This window comes from Hevea brasiliensis, chromosome 9, assembly GCF_030052815.1.
Source record: "Hevea brasiliensis isolate MT/VB/25A 57/8 chromosome 9, ASM3005281v1, whole genome shotgun sequence".
In the NCBI taxonomy this organism is placed as follows: Eukaryota; Viridiplantae; Streptophyta; class Magnoliopsida; order Malpighiales; family Euphorbiaceae; genus Hevea; species Hevea brasiliensis.
Window position 1 is genome coordinate 42,039,178 of NC_079501.1, and position 6,000 is coordinate 42,045,177.

A 6,000-nucleotide genomic window follows, 5' to 3' on the forward strand; every position below is an offset into this window, starting at 1 on the left:
AAGAGTCTATATCTGATATAGCTTCTTCATAGGTAAGTGGATCATCTCCATGATCTACTTCTTCATGAGTAGACAACTCTTGTTCTTCTTCATGAAGAAAACCATATCTCACCGTGGGTGAGATACTCAGTTGTTCTACGAGGAACAGCTGTAGATGTTTCATCAATGGGTATAGGTTGACTAGATGGATTTATATCTATCTGATCTGTTGGTTGGTCAGAATTCTCCAATTCTAACTCTATTTGCCTTCCTTTGCCTCCTTCTTGAACAAACTGTTGTTCAAGAAATGTGGCATCTCTACTTATCACAACCTTTTGTGAAGTAGGAAAATAAAAATAATATCCAAAACTATCTTTTGGATATCCAACAAAATCGACCTTTTTCTGATCTGGTCTCCAATTTATCAGTGTTCAGCTTTTTGATATAAGCTGGACAACCCCAAATCTTAACATGCTTTAGACTTGGTTTTCTTCCATGCCATATCTCATAAGGTGTGGAAGAAACTGATTTTGATGGAATCCTATTCAGAATATACAAAGCTGATTCTAATGCAAATCCCCAAAAGAAGATTGGCATATCAGTATAGCTCATCATACTACGTACCATATCCAATAGGGTACGATTTCTCCTTTCAGATACACCATTCAGCTGTGGCGTTCCTGGAGGAGTCAGCTAAGAAACAATGCCATGCTCTCTCAAGTATTCATCTAATTCAGTACTCAAATATTCACCTCCACGATCTGATCGAAGAGCTTTAATACTCTTTCCTGTTTGATTTTCTACTTCAGATTTAAATTCTTTGAACTTTTCAAAAGATTCATGTTTGTATTTCATCAAATACAAATACCCAAACCTTGATTTATCATCAGTAAAGGTAATAAAATAATGAAATCCCCTTCTAGCCATTTCTTTAAATGGACCACATACATCACTATGTATTAGCTCCAAAATATTTTCAGCTCTTAGCCCCTGTCCAACAAAGGGTGATCTAGTCATTTTGCCCTGAAGGCAAGATTCACAAGTTGGAGTAGGCTCAGAGTCCAATAAGGATAGAATCCCCATTTTCTCCAATTTTGTAATCCTATCTTCTGCAACATGACATAACCTTAAGTGCCAAATATATTTTGAACTTGAGTTGGTTTTCACCACGGCATTGCATTCATTTAGATTGCTATACTCTGGCCAGTGGAAACACTTTCTTACTGGCAATGGAAACACTTTCCTATTAGCAATAGAAACACTTTCCTGTTGGCAGTGGAAACACTTTCCTTTGCCTTCATCAGCTTTAGTCTTCCTTTTCTGTTTAGCTATTTTCTTAGAAGGACCAGGAATCTGAGGTTTCTTTTTCTTATTGCCCTTCTTCTTATTGGACTTTCCAGCAGAAGAAGATGCAACCAAAGCTACCTCTTTTCCTTTATTGCCTGGCATATTCTTTTGGGCAATAACCAGCATGTTGAGTAAACCAGCTAAGGTGCATTCCTGTTTAGTCATATGGAAATTTGTCACAAAATTCCCAAAAGACTCAGGAAGGGACTGAAGGATCAAATCCGTTTGTAGTTGAAAATCCATGTTAAAGTCAAGATGTTCCAACTGCTCAATCAGCCGAATCATCTTGTGGACATGATCCCCAACATTCTGTCCCTCAGACATCCTCATACGGAATAGCTGTCTAGATATCTCATGCCTAGCATTCCTGCTGTGCTCACCATACAACTCTTGTAGGTGAAGGAGGATCTCACTCGCACTCTGCATGTTCTCATGTTACTTCTGTAACTCATTACTCATGGAAGCAAGCATGTAACACTTAGCTCTCATATCATGCTCCTTCCACTTGTCCAAAGTTTCATGTTCCTCTTGTGTGGCCTCTGGAGGTAAGGGACCAGGAACATTTGAATCTAGAACATATCCTATATGTTCAAGGTTCAGGACAAGTTTCAAATTTCTTAGCCAATCAGACAGATTAGGTCCTGTCAACCTGTTGTGATCAAGTATGCTTGCAAGGATATTGGATGGTGGTGGTTGTTTTGTGCTCATTTTTATTAGAAAATTAGCTGCAGAAAATAACCAGATTAATTAGTAAATGTATCATGTAATTAACCAAAATGATTATGGTCTTTTAATCAAATTGGTCCTCCCACTAACTTAGCGAATCCTACACTTCCAGAGTAGAAAACGGAAATCCTAGTTGGATGGATTTCTAGTGGGTGATTGAATTCTTATAATTCTATTGATCATCCTCAGGTACATCCATTATTGGAATTACAATAAACTATAAGTGAGCAACTCCTTGCCCATCACATCTCATGTGAGGTTCAATCCTTTACCTAGCCCCTAATGCTCAAAATCTCAGGTACATCCATTATTGACTTATCTTGCATTAGTTAAGTTGATCCCATTGAGTCGATAATTATGCAAATAATTTTAATGTCCTCAGGTACATCCAATATTGGCCACCAAACCATTTACATATTTACAACATCTCATGCTTAACAATTATTCTTAAGAAAATCTCTTAAATTAATTGCATCTCATGCAACTATTTAAAATTTCTTAAAATAATTGCCCTAATGGAGGGCTTATGTTATAATTACTTTAATTATAGCATTTCCAACTTAATCATTTGTTTGGAAGATTTTATAGCCATCCTTATTACTATTAAGGTCTCACTTTGCACATTATCCATTTAGCATGCATATATCATATAATTGCATACATTCCCATACATCTCATGCATTCATGGATAAGCAGTAAATATGGTATGATCATGGACTTTCTAAGGGATTCAATTCTGAGCCTCCAAGAATTGAATCAGGGCATTCCTAGGTGCATTTCATTCATTCATTTTATAAGAGTTGCTGAAGGAGTACATAATCAACACTTGATATTGAATTCCTCCCACTGGTCCCACCAATGCTCTTGACCTCCTTGAACTTCTTGCAATCCAATATTACATAGTAATCCTTGGCATACCAAGGCGAATTTACAAGAACTTAAATAAATGAAATTACAACCCAAAAATATTACAAACTTAATAATACATGCCCAAAATAAATTAAAATAAATTAATTAATTTACAATCCCAAAGAAACATAAAAGAAATAAATCCAATCACATTGGTCTTTTATAGTCCATGATCATCCATCATGCATATCACTATTTAACAATTAAATAAAACATACATACTTATATTAAATTGAATATCTCATATTTATCTTAAAAATCATGTTTTGTTTATGATTCAATTAAATTTAAAAATTCAGATTTGACTCTCATTCAAACAAATTTAAAAATTCAGATTTGAATCACATTCAAACAACTTCAAAAATTCAGATTTGAATCACATTCAAACATTTTTTAAAAAATCAGATTTGAATCACATTCAAATATTTTTTAAAAAATCAGATCTGAATTTTATTGAATCAATTTTAAAAAAGCAGATTTAAATATGATTCAAACAACTTTAAAAATTCAGATTTGAATCACATTCAAACAACTTTTAAAATTCAGATTTGAATCACATTCAAACAATTTTTTAAAATTCTGATTTGAATCATAATTTAATTGTGTAATTAAAACAACTAATTAAACACTTTAATTAGTCAAAGAATAGGCCTTAGATCATACAACAATTGCAGAATTAAAAGCCAAACCTTGAATCACCCATGGAACCATTGTTGCCGCCACCAATGGTGGCTTCACCATGTGTACCGCCACACCTCTTAATCCAACCAGCAATGAATCAATCATCTCATCATCAAATCACACAATTAAATCATATAATCAACAATCTAAATGGCAAATATAGTGGCTCTGATACCAATTGAAGGAACGGAAGCGTGAAAAACACAAGATTATACCATTGAATTCAAAAAAATTTAGTGGTCACATGCACCATGCAAGATTTATTTTTATCTATTTGATTTCAATGATAAACAACATATTAAAACTCTTTTAATATGTTTTTGGATCTGTATTTGCCATTTAAGATTTTAAAATTAATCAGATTAATTTTAGAACCCTAGATTAAATCAAGAACGATTACACTAACCTCTTGATGCAATCGCAGTGTCTGCGCTTTGAGATTCGTCTTGTGACACCAAATGTTGTCCCTCTAGCTTGTCCACACCAAGAACACCTATGGCAGCCCTTGAACAGCCTCTAAAGCTTTTTCTATTAATTAGAAATTCAAGTTCTGCCTTTTAAGAGATTAGAGATGTAAACAGGACACTAGAAACAATTTCTAGTGTTCTTAATTCAAGAGATTGATGGCTAATCTCTTTGAATTGATGAGAGATGAAGAAGAATAGCTGGAGAGCCTCAAAGTGGCGTGAAAAATGAGAGGAGAGGCTGCTAGTTATTTTTTCTTTTCATAACCACACTTAAATAGCTAGGTTAACACATTAAACCCTAGCCACATATCACCTTTTGATTAGGTCTAGGTTTAAGTGACCCAATCACATTGTGCCAAGTGTCAAACCTATATTTAATCTTGATTTTAATCATCTTACATGATTAAAAAACATTTGGCAAGCTTATGTGCAATCCCATGTGTCACCATCTCATGGTGCCACGTGTCACACTGTGAAATGACCAAAATGCCCCTGTGTCTTAATTTTGAGTTCTTAACCCAAAATAATTATTTTCTTCTTCTAATTAATTTATATCAAATATAAATTAATTAATTAATCTCTATTAATTAATTTCTCATCAATTAAATTCATATTTAGACACTTTAAATGTAAATTTAATTTATACTACACATCCAATAATCTAGATTTGGTTTCAAGTCATGCTAGGGACTTTGCAATTTAATTGCAAACCAAACCTATTTAATTAATCAATTAAACTCTTTAATTAATTAATTAAATCATATTTAAATAGGTGATAACTCATGTATGTGTGTGATTTGCTAGGCTCATCACTAATTGGCAATGAGACATGATATCAACTCTTAATATCATCAGAACTCTTTCTTACCATAAATGATTTCTCTAAATCATTTTATGAACCTCATAGACCATGGTTAACACCTAGCATAGCATGCCATGGCCACCCAATTAGTAATAAGATTTACCTTAAATGAACCTATAATCATATGTTACCATGCACTAGAATCTCTCTGTTACAAAATCTCAACTCAAGCTGGAGTCATGGTTTATGTCAAACTCCATTTGCTATGAATATTATTTTCTCTTTTAATTCCAGTTCTTGATTAAAAAGATTTTTCCCATCAGAAACTCTTTTCTGAATAAATCTATCTGTCCTGGCCAGGAACTTGAAACATCAAGAACAATTAAATGAACATAGGATTTTATCTCTATTTACTTAGAGGAACAGATTCCATCTTGATCAACACCTATCTCCATATATAACTAGTGGGAGCCAACACATGCCCATATACCCATACATAGTACAAGTATGAAAGCAGTATCAAACTCAAACTACCTATATACAAGATAACTGTGCTATCTCAGGTCTAAAGATTTTATGCACTGATATGATTTATGACAAAACATTGACAAGAGTAAACTCCATGTGCTTGTCATAAGTGTCACTGGTTCGGCCTACTTATCATTTATAAGTGCCTATCATGTTTGTTATATGGCATGAGACTCACCATTCCATCTTATTTATATCTCATATAAATAACTTGGGAACAAACATGAATACAATCTTTCTGGATAAGTAATGTCCTTATTATGAAGTATCCTCGATTGTGAACCTATTTATGATACTTCGTGCTAGAAATATTGTCACTCATATTCTTAACAACTTAAGAATAATATTTCTAACAAAATATCAATGGAACTTTTCTATTACACATAAATATATTATGTAAACGGAAAAGTGGAAATGCCTTTTATTAATAAAAATATGTACAAGATACATACTAAATGATATGCTCTAGGGCATACTACTAAAAAGCATTTGGAAAGCTCTCTAGCCAACCAGAAAATTCAAGGGAGCATTGCAAGGCTATTACATTGAGACGTGGAAAAA